The sequence below is a fragment of the Pristiophorus japonicus genome, chromosome 11 (assembly GCF_044704955.1).
Source record: "Pristiophorus japonicus isolate sPriJap1 chromosome 11, sPriJap1.hap1, whole genome shotgun sequence".
Classification (NCBI taxonomy): domain Eukaryota; kingdom Metazoa; phylum Chordata; class Chondrichthyes; family Pristiophoridae; genus Pristiophorus; species Pristiophorus japonicus.
The window spans coordinates 124,260,746-124,277,967 of record NC_091987.1 but is presented as its reverse complement, the minus strand read 5'-3'; the positions used below and the strand labels follow the sequence as shown (position 1 = coordinate 124,277,967).

At 44.6% G+C, this 17,222-nt stretch overlaps 1 protein-coding gene across 5 annotated transcripts in view; it reads right to left on the bottom strand.

The window, feature by feature from the left end:
- LOC139276259 (E3 ubiquitin-protein ligase Midline-1) overlaps window positions 1–17,222 on the bottom strand; it is a 329,304-nt gene that overhangs the window by 131,057 nt on the left and 181,025 nt on the right. The window lies entirely within an intron of this gene.

Here is a 17,222-nt window from a genome sequence, read left to right as displayed (position 1 = left end):
ACTTTTATCTTTGCTGCTAACACAATGTTTTTGAGGTATACCAGCATCAAATCTGCACTGGAAGCCATCACGAAGCACAGGGATCTTTCAGGATAAGATACTCCAAATTGCTGCCGAGTGAGATGCAAGCTTCCTTAGAGTCGGTTCCCATGCCTTCAGGTCACTGTTTACAGTTAACTCGTGTCCGCTGGGACCTGGGTTGAGAGGTGCCTTCGACTCCCTTCCCTCAGGACCCTCAACTAACTGTTTTTCGGATGAGACGTTAAACCGAGGCCCCTTCTGCCCTGTCAGGTGGATGTAAAAGATCCCATGGCACTATTCTGAGGACAGCAGGGAAGTTGTCCCCAGTGTCCTGGCCAATATTTATCTCTCATCCAACATCACTAATGAACAGATTATCTGGTCATCACATAACCGTTTGTGGGATCTTGCGGTGCGTAAATTGGCTGCTGCGTTTCCCTACATTATAACAGGGTCGACCCTTTAAAAGTACTTCATTGGCTGTGAAGCGCTTTGAGCCACATAAAAGGGGTTATATAAATGCAAGTCTTTTGAACAGCCTTCAAAGGTCTCACCGTTCTCCAGAGGAATTTCACAACACAAAGCAACTTAGAGACAATTTAATTTGAATTTATCTGACTGATGTGCAGTCACTAGATATAAATAGAAAGACTGTCAAGTGTGGTTAAGATTTAGAAAAAATGTGTTGTACTTCAGTATGCACTTTAATGCACATGATGAATATTTCATCATTTTACATGTAAACGACCCTCCTATTTATTTCACTCTGATATAGGGAAATGATGGGGCTTAGTTAACTGAAGTATTTATCTGGAGAGTTACATCAATCAACGTCCGCGTGTCATCTGTAAATACACAGACAGAACTCATTCAAATCAATGGGGTGCAATTCACCTTCGACCACAGCGCAAAACAGCCAGCCCGTGTTACTACCTGCCTGATTTTCTTTTCCACAATGAAGCAGTGTGTAAAGCGGGCTGCCGATTCACTATCGCTATCGCCCAAGACGAATTCCACCCCCCTTCCCTACAGCCGTTGCTCCCCCCCCTCACCCATGTTCTTTGGAGGGCCTATTTGACTCTGAATGCAACAGTTATCCAGATGTTGTACAGTGCCAGCTCAGCTTGTAATTCTGAGATGATATCTTTATACGGAGGGGAACCATGTTCTGCAGCAACGTTACACATTAATAGTTCAATATTGAAAGGGACACTGCAATACTTATTCCAACCCCAGGCCTGACCTACCATTTTTAGCCGGTTGCTTGTGCAGTGTGTGAAGGAACTGGTTGGCGACCGAGTCCCTTCACACACTGCTCATGCAGACCGCTTGGAAGCTTCAACAATCAATTATGAGCGGTTGACTTTGTCAGTGGAAGTGTCCATGCACCGATAACTCCACCTTTTCCACTAAAGATAATCGCATACATCACAAGGAGGAAAACAGGGAGTAATGAAATAGGATTAATAAACAATCTCCTAGTAAAGGATCCTCTAAGAATGAGTGACCATAACATGGTTGAATTTCAAATTCAGTTGGAGAGTGAGAAAATTGGATCTCTAACCAGTGTCCTTAGCTTAAATAAAGGAGACTACAAAGGTATGAAGGCAGAGTTGGCTAAAGTGGACTGGGAAAATAGATTAAAGTGTGGGACAGTTGATGAGCAGTGGCAAACATTTAAGGAGATATTTCATAACTCTCAACAAAAATATATCCCAATGAGAAGGAAAGGCTGTAAGAGAAGGGATAACCATCTATGGCTAACTAAGGAAATAAGGGATGGTATCTAATTGAAAACAAGGGTGTACAATGTGGCCAAGACTAGTGGGAGGCCAGAGGATTGGGAAACTTTTAAAAGCCAGCAAAGAATGATTAAAAAAATGAGAGGGAAGATAGATGATGAAAGTAAACTAGCACAAAATATAAAAACAGATAGTAAGAGTGTCCACAGGTACATAAAAAGGAAAAGAGTGGCTAAAGTAAATGTTGGTCCCCTAGAGGATGAGACTGGGGAATTAATAATGGGGAACTGGGAAATGGCAGAGACCTTGAACAAATATTTTGTATCGGTCTTCACAGTAGAATACACTAAAAACATCCCGATAGTGGATAATCAAAGGGCTATAGGGAGGGAAGAACTTAATACAATCACTATCACTAATGAAGTAGTACCCTGTACTCGGTAAAATAATGGGACTAAAGGCGGACGAGTCCCCTGGACCTGATGGCTTGCATCCTAGGATCCTAAAAGAAGTGGCTGCAGAGATATTGGATGCATTGGTTGTAATCTACTAAAATTCCCTGGATTCTGGGGAGGTCCCAGCGGATTGGAAAACCGCAAATGTAATGCTCCGCTTTAAAAAAGGAGGCAGACAGAAAGCAGAAAACTATAGGCCAGTTAGCCTAACATCTGTCATTGGGAAAATGCTGGAGTCCATTATTAAGGAAGCAGTAGCAGGACATTTGGAAAAGCATGATTCAATCAAACAGAGTCAAGCATGGTTTTATGAAAAGGAAATCATGTTTGACAAATTTTCTGGAGTTCTTTGAGGATGTAATGAGCAGGATGGATAAGGGGGAACCAGTGGATGTGATGTATTTGGATTTCCAGAAGGCATTCGAAAGTGCCACATAAAAGGTTACTGCACAAGGTAAAGGTTCACGGGGTTGGGGGTAATATATCAGCATGGATAGAGGATTGGCTAACTAACAGAAAACAGAGAGTTGGGATAAACTGGTCATTTTCCTGTTGGCAAAGTAACGAGGAACCAGTAAAGGGTGCCGCAGGGATCGATGCTGGGTCCTCAACTGTTTACAATCTATATTAATGATTTAGATGAAGGGACCGAGTGTAATGTAGTCAAGTTTGCTGATGATACAAAGATGGGTGGGAAAGCAAATTGTGAGGAGGACACAAAAAAACCTGCAAAGGGATATAGACAGGCTAAATGAGTGGGCAAAAATTTGGCAGATGGAGTATAATGTAGGAAAATATGAGGTTATCCACTGTGGCAGAAAAAAAAAGAAAAGCAAATTATAATTTAAATGGAGAAAAATTGCAAAGTGCTGCAGTACAGAGGGACTGGGGGTCCTTGTGCATGAAATACAAAAAGTTAGTATGCAGGTACAGCAAGTAATCAGGAAGGCAAATTGGCCTTTATTGCAAGGGGGAAGAGAGTATAAAAGCAGGGAAGTCTTTATACAACTGTACAGGGTATTGGTGAGGCCACACTGCATGCAGTTTTGGTCTCCGTATTTAAGGAAGGATATACTTGCATTGGAGCTGTTCAGAGAAGGTTGATTCTGGAGATGAGGGGGTTGACTTATGAGGATAGGGTGAGTAGATTGGGGCTCTACTCACTGGAGTTCAGAAGAATCAAAACATACAAGATTATGTCAGGGCTCGACAAGTTGGATGCGGAGAGGATGTTTCCACTCATAGGGGAAACTAAAACTAGGGGGCATAATCTCAGAATAAGGGGCCGGCCATTTAAAACTGAGAGGAGGAGGAATTTCTTCTCTCAGAGGGTTGTAAATCTATGGAATTCTCTGCCCCAGAGAGCTGTGGAGGCTGGGTCATTGAATATATTTAAAGCGGAGATAGACAGATTTTTAAGTGATAAGGGAATAAAGAGTTATGGGGAGCAGGCAGAGAAGTGGAACTGAGTCCATGATCAGATCAGCCATAATCTTATTAAGTGATGGAGCAGGCTCGAGGGGCCAAATGGCTTACTCCTGCTCCTATTTCTTATGTTCTTATGAATATAAGACTGCTAGAGCACGGTTTGAAAATTGCATTGTGCCTTCACAGAAAATGAATCTAGTTGGCCACCATACCATTACACTGCGTTAGTCATATCCCAAACTTCCTCCCCTCTGAAAGAAACTGCCGTGGCATGTTTGAATAATTCCTCCAATCTCCCTTACTTATTTTTTCATGTTGATAGCTCTGTCCCTGCAGTTTACACAGCAGAGACTGCCGTTGTGCTCACGGCCTGAGGCAGCGTCTAAAAAGCATGAAGTTGACACTGCCTGAATAGAAGGGTCACCTTAGTGTTGGAAGATTAACCCCTAACTCCCGCCCAAAGCATTTCCTCTTTTTTTTTTAAAAACCATTACAAAGCCTTCCACTTTCCTCTGGAACATTACTAGGTTGGAAATAACTTGCCAATTAGTCCTCTCTTCTCGAGCCAATCTTTTCATAACATATGTGGAAATTTTACCGAGATCAGTTTTGGAGCCAGCATTAACCTGACATGTAGGAATACAAACTGCTTACTTTGTTTGGCTATTGGCGGAGACCCAAGTCATTCACTGATAGATTCAGGATTCAGAGATTGAAAGGCATTGCAACGGTATATCATTTCAAAGTTTAAAAGCTCTCATTTTTCTTTTTGCTAAGTGTAGCGGGTGATTCACTTAAAAAGCCACTCTACCCAAGAATTTATACGGCCCCGGTATGCATGGTTAGGAAAGCGCTTCAACCGGAGTAGATTCATTGAAAGTGTCACAATTTTACTGCAGTTTCACCAAACTACATGAATATTAATATCTGATGATGTACAAAATAGATGTTACGTTTGTAGATGGAATCACAGAATCATACTGCACAGAAGGAGGCCTTTCATTCCATTGTACCTGTGCTGCTATCCAATTAGTCCCACACCCCTGCTCTTCCCCACAGCCCTGTAGATTTTTCCCCTTCAAGTTTCTATCCAATTTCTTTTTGAAAGTTACCATTGAATGTACTTTCAGGCAGTGCACAACAACTCGCTGTGTAAAAAGAATGTTTCCTCATGTCGTCTCTGGTTCTTTTGCGAACCACCTTAAATCTGTGTCCTCTGGTTATCGACCATTCATTCTAACAAAACCATCCATGATTTTGAACACCTCTATCAAATCTCCTATTAACCTTCTGTGCTCTGAGGAAAACAATCCCAGTTTCTCCAGTCTCGCCACACAGTCTCTCATTCCTGGTACCATTCTTGTAAATCTTTTCTGCACCCTCCAAGGCCTTGACATCCTTCCTAAAGTGTAGTGCCCAGAATTGAACACAACACTCCAGCCGAGGCCTGACCAGTGTTTTTTTTTTAAATAAAGGTTGAGCAGAACTTCCTTGCTATGCCTCTATTAATAAAGGATCCCATATGCTTTTGTTTTAAAACAGCCTTCTCAACTTGTCCAGCCACCTTCAATGATTTGTGTACATACACCCCAGGTCTCTCTGTTCCTGCACCCCTTTAAAATTGAACCAATTGTGCCATATTGCCTCTCCTCACTCTTCCTACCAAAATGCATCAATTCACACTTCTCTGCATTAAACTTCACCTGCCATCTGTCTGCCCATTTCACCAGTCTGCCCATGTCCTTCTGAAGTCTGTTACAATCCTCCTCATTGTTTACTAGATTTCTGAATTTTGAGTCATTTGCAAACTTTGAACTTATGCCCTGTATACCAAAGTCCAGGTCATTAATATATATCAAAAAGAGAGCAGTGATCCAACCCCTGGGGAACACCACTACACATTTCCCTCCAGTCTGTAAAACAACCATTCACCACTACTCTCTCCTTTCTGACCATCAGCCAATTTTGTAACCATGCTGGCACTGTCCCTTTAATTCCATTGGATAAAATTTTGCTAACTAGTCTATTATGTGGTACTTCATCAAACACCTTTTGAAAGTCTGTATATATAACATTAACTGCACTACCCTCACCAACCCTCTCCGTTACTTCATCAAAGAACTCAATCAAGTTAGTCAAATATGATTTGTCTTTAACAAATCTGTGTGGGCTTTCATTTATTAGCACACACTTTTCCAAGTGCCAATTAATTTTGTCCCTTAATGCCTCTAAAAGTTACCCACCGCTGACATTAAGCTGACTGGCCTGTAATTGCTGAGTTTATCCCTCTCCCCTTTTTTAAATTGGGATGTAACATTTGCAATCCTCCAGTCCTCTGGCACCACCCACATATCCAAGGAGGATTGGAAGATTCTGACCAGACCTTCTGCAATTCCCACACTTACTTCCCTCAGTAACCTAGGATGCACCTATCTGAACCGGGTGATTTTTCTACTTTGAGGACTGCCAACTTTTTAAGTACACCCTTGTTATCTATTTTTTATCCTATCCAATATCACTACTGCCTCCACTTTTACTGCTATGTCCTCTTTTCTAGTGAAGACAGATGCAAAGTGCGCATTTAGTACCTCAGCCATGCTCTCTGTTTCCACAAGACGATCTCCTTTTTGGTCCCAAATTAGCCCCACCCGTCCTTTGACTACACTTTTACCATTGTGTGTCTATAAAATAATTTTGGGCTCCCTTTTGCGTTTGCTGCAAATCTATTCTCATACACTCTCTTCGTCCCTCTTACTGCCTTTTTTTAGATCTTCTCTGTGCTTTCTATATTCAGTTTGGTTCTCTACTGTATTCTTTCCTCATGGCACTTCAAATTTTTACTCTTTTTAGGAGATCCAATTCCCTTTTGAAAGCTTCTATTGAATCTAGCTTCCACTACCCTTTCAGACCGTGCATTCCAGATCATAACAACTCATTTGATAAATCTTGACAATTCCCAATATCCATGGTGCACAGAAGGGTAGTTTTTCCCAGGTCTGTAACCGTAGTGTGGTATCTCACTGGCTGCCAAAATATATTAAAAACATCAGCAGTGAAGGCTCCTGGACCCAAGCCAAATCTTATCAGCTGCACATTTCTAATGAAAGTCACTGGATAATTATCCGGAGTGGGAATACTGGCTGAATTTCTTCCCATCTGGACCTGGGCCACTAAAGATAACATAGAAACATAGAAAATAGGAGTAGGCCATTCGGCCCTTCGAGCCTGCACCGCCATTCAATGAGTTCATGGCTGAACATGCAACTTCAGTACCCCATTCCTGCTTTCTCACCATAGCCCTTAATCCCCCTAGTAGTAAGGATTACATCTAACTTCTTTTTGAATATATTTAGTGAATTGGCCTCAACAACTTTCTGTGGTAGAGAATTCCACAGGTTCACCACTCTCTGGGTGAAGAAGTTTCTCCTCATCTCGGTCCTAAATGGCTTACCCCTTATCCTTAGACTGTGACCCCTGGTTCTGGACTTCCCCAACATTGGGAACATTCTTCCTGCATCTAACCTGTCTAAACCCGTCAGAATTTTAAACGTTTCTATGAGATCCCCTCTCATTCTTCTGAACTCCAGCGAATACAAGCCCAGTTGATCCAGTCTTTGATAAGTCAGTCCCGCCATCCCGGGAATCAGTCTGGTGAACCTTCGCTGCACTCCCTCAATAGCAAGAATGTCCTTCCTCAAGTTAGGAGATCAAAACTGTGCACAATACTCCAGGTGTGGCCTCACCAAGGCCCTGTACAACTGTAGCAACAGCTCCCTGCCCCTGTACTCAAATCCCCTCGCTATGAAGGCCAACATGCCATTTGCTTTCTTAACCGCCTGCTGTACCTGCATGCCAATCTTCAATGACTGATGTACCATGACACCCAGGTCTTGTTGCACCTCCCCTTTTCCTAATCTGTCACTATTCAGATAATAGTCTGTCTCTCTGTTTTTACCACTAAAGTGGATAACCTCACATTATACTTCATCTGCCATGCATTTGCCCACTCACCTAACCTATCCAAGTCACTCTGCAGCCTCATAGCATCCTCCTCGCAGCTCACACTGCCACCCAACTTAGTGTCATCCGCAAATTTGGAGGTACTACATTTAATCCCCTCGTCTAAATCATTAATGTACAATGTAAACAGCTGGGGCCCCAGCACAGAACCTTGCGGTATCCCACTAGTCACTACCTGCCATTCTGAACAGTACCCATTTACTCCTACTCTTTGCTTCCTGTCTGACAACCAGTTCTCAATCCATGTCAGCACACTACCCCCAATCCCATGTGCTTTAACTTTGTACATTAATCTCTTGTGTGGGACCTTGTCGAAAGCCTTCTGAAAGTCCAAATATACCACATCAACTGGTTCTCCCTTGTCCACTCTACTGGAAACATCCTCAAAAAATTCCAGAAGATTTGTCAAGCATGATTTCCCTTTCACAAATCCATGCTGACTTGGACCTATCATGTCACCTCTTTCCAAATGCGCTGCTATGACATCCTTAATAATTGATTCCATCATTTTACCCACTACTGATGTCAGGCTGACCGGTCTATAATTCCCTGTTTTCTCTCTTCCTCCTTTTTTAAAAAGTGGGGTTACATCGGCTACCCTCCACTCGATAGGAACTGATCCAGAGTCTATGGAATGTTGGAAAATGACTGTCAATGCATCCGCTATTTCCAAGGCCACCTCTTTAAGTACTCTGGGATGCAGTCCATCAGGCCCTGGGGATTTATCGGTCTTCAATCCCATCAATTTCCCCAACACAATTTCCCGACTAATAAGGATTTCCCTCACTTCCTCCTTCTTTCTAGACCCTCTGACCCCCTTTATATCCGGAAGGTTGTTTGTGTCCTCCTTAGTGAATACCGAACCAAAGTATTTGTTCAATTGGTCTGCCATTTCTTTGTTCCCCATTATGACTTCCCCTGATTCTGACTGCAGGGGACCTACGTTTGTCTTTACTAACCTTTTTCTCTTTACATATCTCAAGAAACTTTTGCAGTCCGTCTTAATGTTCCCTGCAAACTTCCTCTCGTACTCTATTTTCCCTGCCCTAATCAAACCCTTTGTCCTCCTCTGCTGAGTTCTAAATTTCTCCCAGTCCCCAGGTTCACTGCTATTTCTGGCCAATTTGTATGCCACTTCCTTGGCTTTAATACTATTCCTGATTTCCCTTGATAGCCACGGTTGAGCTACCTTCCCTTTTTTATTTTTACGCCAGACAGGGATGTACAATTCTTGTAGTTCATCCATGCGGTCTCTAAATGTCTGCCATTGCCCATCCACTGTCAACCCCTTAAGTATCATTCGCCAATCTATCCTAGCCAATTCACGCCTCATACCTTCAAAGTTACCCTTCTTTAAGTTCTGGACCATGGTCTCTGAATTAACTGTTTCATTCTCCATCCTAATGTAGAATTCCACCATATTATGGTCACTCTTCCCCAAGAACCCTCGCACAACGAGATTGCTAATTAATCCTCTCTCATTACACAACACCCAGTCTAAGATGGCCTCCCCTCTAGTTGGTTCCTCGACATATTGGTCCACAAAACCATCCCTTATGCACTGCAGGAAATCCTCCTCCACCGTATTGCTTCCAGTTTGGTTAGCCCAATCTATATGCATATTAAAGTCACCCATGATAACTGCTGCACCTTTATTGCATGCACCCCTAATTTCCTGTTTGATGCCCTCCCCAACAGTGATACTCCCACTGCTAGCCCATCTGAGATCAACTGCCTCAGTACAGATTGGGAATTGAACCCAAGACTTCCCTGGTCTGTGTGACTCTGCTCCTCAGTGGGCACCAATGGTGTCATACAATCATTCAATTCTCAGTTTTGCCTCAATGCCTATCTACCGTACAATATTAAAAAGTCTTGTGCTTCCTGTCCACATTATCCTTACATCCTCTTTCACAACCTTTGAGCAACACTTTCAGGTCAACATTTATATTGAAAAAACCCAATGTCTGTCACATTGTAATGGCAGTCATCTCCAACTCCAGTTCTCCCACCTCTACTGGCCACATAATGGATACGTATTTAAATAGGGGGAGATAAAGTAAGGTGGGTGGAGGCCCATGTGGAGCATAAACACGGACATAGACATGTTGGGCCAAATAATCTGTTTCTGTGCTGTAAAATGCTATGTAATTATATATATATTTTAAATTGAAGTATTTATTGCACAGGCTGGTGATGGAGATGGAGGGGGAGGGGGAGGAGGTGAAGAGAGGTAATGGGTGGTGAACAAAGGGGATAGGGTAAGGGTGGGAAGGAGAATTGGTAGGGGAGAGTGAGAGTGAGAAGGAGAGGGAGGGCAGGATACAGAGCGTGATGGGGTTAAAGAAAGGGAGACTTTTATTTATATAGCACCCTTCACAACCACCAGATGTCTCAAAGCTCTTTACAGCCAATTAAGTATTTTTTGGAGTGTAGTCACTGCTGTAATGTGGGAAACGCGGCAGCCAATTTATGCACAGCAAGCTCCCAAAAACAGCAGGACGATAATGACCAGATGGTTTTTTTTTGTTATGTTGATTGAGGGATAAATATTGGCCAGGACACCAGGGATAACTCCCCTGATCTTCTTCCAAATAGTGCCATGGGATCTTTTACATCTATCTGAGAGAGCAGACAGAGCCTTGGTTTAACATCTCATCCGAAAGATGGCACTTCTGACAGTGCAGTGCTCCCTCAGCACTGCACTGGAGTGCCAGCCTAGATATTTGTGCTCAAGTCCCTGGAGTGAGTCTTGAACCCACAACTTTCTGACTCAGGGGCAAGAGTGCTACCCACTGAGCCACAGCGGACACTCCAAATGCAATACATACTTTAAAAACCAAACTGCTGAGAACCCATCTTTTGGTTGGGAAACGGAGGAGTCATGGTGAAATGGAGGATGTCATGGTGAAATGGAGGATGTCATGAGGGTATGAGGGATGGAAAGTGATGGGATGGAATTGGAGAAAAAAAATGGGAGCTGGAATGGAGGGGGAAGGGATGTGACAGGAGAGTGACTAAAGCAGGAGAAAGCTAAGGGGAGATTTAATAGAGGTATTCAAAATTATGAAAGGTTTTGATAGAGTAATTGAGAAGCTTAGTTGGCACAGGTTTAAGATAATTGATAAAAGAGCCAGAGATGTGATGAAAATAACACTGATCGGGAACGCACTGCCTGAAAGGGTGGTGGAAGCAGATTCAATCATAACTTTCAAAAAGGAATTGGATAAATACTTGAAAAGGAAAAACTTGCAGGGCGATGGGGAAAGAACAGGGGAGTTGGACTAACTGGTTAGCTCTTTCAAAGAGCCGGCACAGGGCATGATGGGCTCAATGGCCTCCTACTGTGCTGTATGAATCTATCAAATCATTTCAAGATAACAATGGGTGAGATTACAAGTTTCTGTTTTTGTCACCCTTGCCCTGGAAAATCTCTTGGAACCTTTCACACCTTAGTTATCAAAGCACCGGCAGCTTGTTTATTGAAGAAATCTTTTCACACTGCCTTGCAGGAAGGCTAGGGTTGTATGTGCTTTCCAAACTGTGCCCACGTGCAGTAGCTGAGGCTGCAGGAGGGAGGGTCATGAACTCACCACGTCCTTCAAAGCTTCACTCTCGGTGGCCCGGGAACAGACGGTTTTAGCGTGCAGATGAACGATGAACAATGTGGGGGTGGGGGGGGGGGGGGGGGGAATGGAAGGAAAGAAAACAGTGCCTGTTCCAATAATTGGGACTGCTTTGTGTGCGATGAGTGCCAGTAGTTAACAAAGCTTGAGCGGGAACACATGGGAAACAATCAGCCACTGTCACGGTGGTGGCATGGATAGTCCAGGTCACTTCAGTCGGATGCACTGCTTGCAGCATTAGTGCACAGTGCCAAAGTCACAAGACCCATCACAGCCTCCTTCCTTTTAAGGGGGCAGAATCTTCCAACAAGAAGCTACTGTTGATTAAGTTGCTGCTCAGGATCATTGGAGTGAACTGCTTTTTTTATTATCTTCTCACCCTTGGAGAACTGTGCGAAGTTGCGGAAGGCTTCGCAAGCTGACTAACAGGCTGTGACGTGAATGGCGATAGGGTGGTTCGTCCTATACAGTGTGAGGTTTTATCGGCTCCCACAACCCAGACGATGAGGAGGGGCCACCCACTGGATACGATTATCCCGCTGGATGTCATCCCGGAATTCAGAGACGGAGCTCCGGTCTCCACTCGCCAGGACTGTCTGGAGTGGGATTCAAACCCTGCACCTTCTGACTCAGAGATGGGAATGTTACTCAGTAAGATAATGGGACTAAAGGCAGATAAATCCCCTGGACCTGATGGCTTGCATCCTAGGGTCTTGACAAGTAGCGGCAGGGATTGTGGATGCATTGGTTGTAATTTACCAAAATTCCCTGGTTTCTGGGGAGGTCCCAGCAGATTGGAAAACTGCAAATGTAACGGCCCTATTTAAAAAAAGAGGCAAACAAAAAGCAGGAAACTATAGACCAGCTAGCCTAACATCTGTGGTTGGGAAAATGTTGGCGTCCATTATTAAAGAAGCAGTAGCAGGACATTTGGAAAAGCAAAATTCGGTCAGGCAGAGTCAGCATGGATTTATGAAGGGGAAGTCATGTTTGACAAATTTGCTGGAGTGCTTTGAGGATGCAACGAACAGGGTGGATAAAGGGGAACCAATGGATGTGGTGTATTTGGACTTCCAAAAGGCATTTGACAAGGTGCCATATAAAAGGTTATTGCACAAGATAAAAGTTCACAGGGTTGGGGGTAATATATGAGCATGGATAGAGGATTGGCTATCTAACAGAGAATAGAGAGTTGGGATAAATGGTTCATTCTCTGGTTGGCAACCAGTAACTAGTGGGGTGCCGCATGGATCAGTGCTGGGACCCCAACTATTTACAATCTACATTAACGACTTGGAAGAAGGGACTAACGTAGCCAAGTTTGCTGACAATACAAAGATGGGAGGAAAAGCAGTGTGTGAGGAGGACACAAAAAATCTGCAAAAGGACATAGGCAGGCTAAGTGAATGGGCAAACATTTGGCAGATGGAGTATAATGTCGGAAAGTGTGAGGTCATGCACTTTGGCAGAAAAAAATCAAAGAGCAAGTTATTATTTAAATGGAGAAAGATTGCAAAATGCTGCAGTACAGCGGGACCTGGGGGTACTTGTGTATGAAACACAAAAGGATAGTATGCAGGTACAGCAAGTGATCAGGAAGGCCAATGGTATCTTGCCCTTTATTGCCAAGGGGATGGAGTATAAAAGCAGGGAAGTCTTGCTACAGCTATACAAGGTATTGGTGAGGCCACACCTGGAATACTGTGTGCAGTTTTGGTTTCCATATTTACAAAAGGATATACTTGCTTTGGAGGCAGTTCAGAGAAGGTTCACTAGGTTGATTCCAAGGATGAGGGGGTTGACTTATGAGGAAAGGTTGAGTAGGTTGGGCCTCTACTCATTGGAATTCAGAAGAATGAGAGGTGTAAGATTATTATCGAAATGTGTAAGATTATGAGGGGACTTGACAAGGTGGATGCAGAGAGGATGTTTCCACTGATGGGGGAGACTAGAACTAGAGGGCACGATCATAGAATAAGGGGCTACCCATTTAAAACAGAGATGAGGAGAAATTTCTTCTCGGAGGGTTGTGGATCTGTGGAATTCTGCCTCAGAGAGCTGTGGAAGCTGGGACATTGAATAAATTTATCAGAAATAGACAGTTTCTTAAACGATAAGGGGATAAGGGGTTATGGGGAGCAGGCGGGGAAGTGGAGCTGAGTCCATGATTGGATCAGCCATGATCTTGTTGAATGGCGGAGCAGGCTCGAGGGGCCGTATGGCCTACTCCTGCTCCTATTTCTCATGTTCTTACGTTACCACTGAACCAAAGACTTGTCCTGCTGAGAAATGTACTTTTTCTCCTCGTGAAAAGGATGAGCTCTGGACGGGCCCCCAGGGGATATTACATTTTTCAAGAGTGCTGTTCGTCAGAACTGAAAATAGTTAATAATGAATTAACATGTAAAAGTGTCTTCACTTATATAAAAAGTTGGCTTCTTGAAAAGCTTTTAGTGTCCCCAACTTGGACAATGGCCCTTAGTCTATTCATATTTATAGAAGTGTAAAACTGCTCGTGTTTATGATGTACTCTCTGTTATTTCCATTTCATAACTTATTTTCGCTGGTTATTTTCAACTCCCAATTTAAATCATCATATTGAAACATGAGAGAATCTGACAAATGTACAGTGGCCTTTCAGTAATTAAGGTGTCAGCTGTCACTCAGTCATAGCATTATCGTCGCTGAGTCAGATGAGCATAGGTTCAAGTCCGACTGCATAAACTTGAGCGCATAATCCAGGCTGGCACTCCCAGTGCAGTGTGAGGGAGTGCTACACTGTCAGAGGTGTCGCCTTCAAATGAGACATTAAAGCGAGTCATTTACTTCCCTCTCAGGTGGAAGTAAAAGATCCCACAGCACTATATGAGGAAGAGCAGGGGAGTTCTCCTGGTGTCCTGGCCAATATTTATCCGTCAAACAACATCACTACACTGGATGATCTGGTCTTTCATCTCATTGCTGTTTGTGGGACCTTGCTATGAGCAAATTGGCTGCCTCGTTTTCTACATTACAACAGCGTTGTACTTTATTATTGCATTGTGCAAAAGTACTTCATTCACTGTAATGTGCTTTGGGACGTCTCGAGGTCATGAAAGACATTAAATAAATGCATTATTTGAAACGACTTGAGGGAAGGTGTTAGAGACAGAAACTTAGAAAAGGCTGGAAGAAGGGTGTGAAATGAAAGGAATTGGCAGACGAGGTTAGAGGCAGAGACAGACATCAAAGATGTGAGAAAGAAAGGTGGAAAAGAGGACACAAGACAATAGGGTGACAGGCTGAAAGAGTGTGAGAGTGTACAAAAGAGAAATAATTAGGATAAAGAGCAGAATGAGAAAAAAAGGAGGCAGTATGATAAAGAAGTCAGAGAGGAGGCAGAGAGAGAAGGAGGGTGGGAAGAGAGAGACCAGGATAAGGAAAGAGAGGTTGGGAGTGAAAGAAAAGAAAGAAAAACAACTGGGCAGCCAGAGGCTGATGCATTTTTTTAATTCATTCTCGGGATGTAGGCGCCACTGGCAAGGCTGGCATGTATTGCCCATCCCTAGTTACCATTGAGGTGGTGGTGGTGGGCCTTCTTGAACCGCTGCCTTCCATGTGGTGTCTTCGTTCTAGCAGTGTGATACAACTGAGAGGTTTGCTAGGCCATTTCACTGAGCATTAAAAGTCATCCAGGTTGGTTTGAGACGGAGCCACATATAGGTCCAACTGGGCAAGACCGAAAAAACAACGGGCAGTTGATTCACTATTGACCACTTGGCACTCCACCCAAGACCAATTCCTTTGCCAACAGCTCATTGGTTGCTTGACAGAGGAACTCTGTTCACACACTACACTCGCAGCAGGAGAAAGGCATCTTCAAAGAAAGAACATTCTTGACGAGATAGATTCACCGTGTAATGCTTACTAGCTCTCAATCAATGTATTGCAGTAATCCAGCATCAGGGACCAGATTCTGAACAAGTGGAGTACACATGCTCCACTCTCAAAACCTGCCCATTTAACGTACATCCTGACACCATGGTAGCCTTAGGCACACATCACTTAACAAAACATGATTTCTGAGCTCCTCGCCAAGAACATTTAATCTGTGCCTTGCTGTCTGAAATCCTGTACTATTAAAAGAATAATTTTCTCAGTAAAGAGCCCACAGTACCATTCCTCAGGAGCAGGGCAAAGAGGCAGTGACAGAAAACTACATTGCTTTGACTCACATCTCTCATCACTGTTCACACTAGGCCTCTGCAGTCCATAGTACCAGTTATCTCAAGAGGGTTTTTAACCAATTCAGAAAGCCTTCAGACCCAGGTGTCCTGGGCTACAAGCAAAACTAGGGGCTGTAAATACAAGATAGTCACCAATAATTTCCAATAAGGAATTCAGGAGAAACTTTATTACCCAGAGGGTGGTTAGAATGTGGACCTGGCTATCACAGGGAGTAGTTGAGGTGAATAGCATAGATGCATTTAAAGAGGAGCTAGATAAATATATGAGGGAGAAAGGAATGAAAGGATTTGCTGATAGGGTTGGATCTAGACGGGTAGGGTTGCCATCTCTGGTTAGAGGCATTCCTGGAGGTTTAAACACGTGACGTTCTGACCACATCACATCTGACCATGCGACAAGCACCCCCAATAACCGATTCCCGAGGTCCCCCCCCGCAATAGCCGATTCCCGAGACCCCCCCCCAATAGCCGATTCCCAAGACCCCCCCCATAGCCGATTCCAGAGACCCTCCCCATAGCCGATTCCCAAGACCCCCCCCCGCCCCCAAGAGCCGATTCCAGACCCCCCCCAACAGCCGATTCCAGAGACCCCCACCCCAAGAGCCGATTCCAGAGCCCCCCACCCCAAGAGCCGATTGCAGAGACCCCCCAAATAGCCGATTCCCAAGACCCCCACCCCGAGCCGATTCCAGAGACCCCCACCCCAAGAGCCGATTCCAGAGACCCCCACCCCAAGAGCCGATTGCAGAGACCCCCACTCCAATAACCAATTCCAGAGACCCCCACCCCAAGAGCCGATTCCAGAGACCCCCCCCCCACAATAGTCGATTCCATAGACCCCCACCCCAAGAGCCGATTGCAGAGACCCCCCAAATAGCAGATTCCCAAGACCCCCACCCCAAGAGCCGATTCCAGAGATCCCCACCCCAAGAGCCGATTCCAGAGACCCTCCCAAATAGCTGATTCCAGAGACCCCCACCCCAAGAGCCGATTCCAGAGATCCCCACCCCAAGAGCCGATTCCAGAGACCCTCCCAAATAGCTGATTCCAGAGACCCTCACCCTAAGTGCCTATTCCAGAGACCCCCATCCCAAGAGCCAATTCCAGAGACCCCCACCCCAATAGCCGATTCCAGAGACCCCCCCCCCCACAATAGCCGATTCCATAGACCCCCACACAATAGCCGATTCCAGAGACACCCCCCCACCCCAAATGAGCCGAATCCCGAGGCCCCCAGCCACACTAGCCGATTCCAGAGACACGCCTGAATCCTGAAACACCAGCTGGTCCCGGCTCTCTGCGGCGGTAGGGGCAACGTCAAAGGGCAGGAAATTACACCACACGGTGGAGCCCAGTGCAACCAGCAACTAAATGCAAACTGAAGGGGAACTGGAGTGTCCCAGAGCTCATTCACCCTGCACAGGGACAGACTGCAAGTCATGCGTACACGTGAACTGGCGATACAACATACTTTTCTCCTAAGTTGTCAGCAGCATCACTCGGGAAAGGAACCGCCAATTCGGGGAAACTCCAGCTAAACCCAGGAGGGTTGGCTACCCGACCAAATGGGCGGAAGGAAATTGGTGTGGAGCACAAACGCTGGCACAGACCAACTGGGCCGAATGGCCTGTTTCTGTGCTGCCGATTCTATGTAATTTGATGCAATGTTTGAGCACGGCCTGGATAAGGGCGGCTAAAAAAACC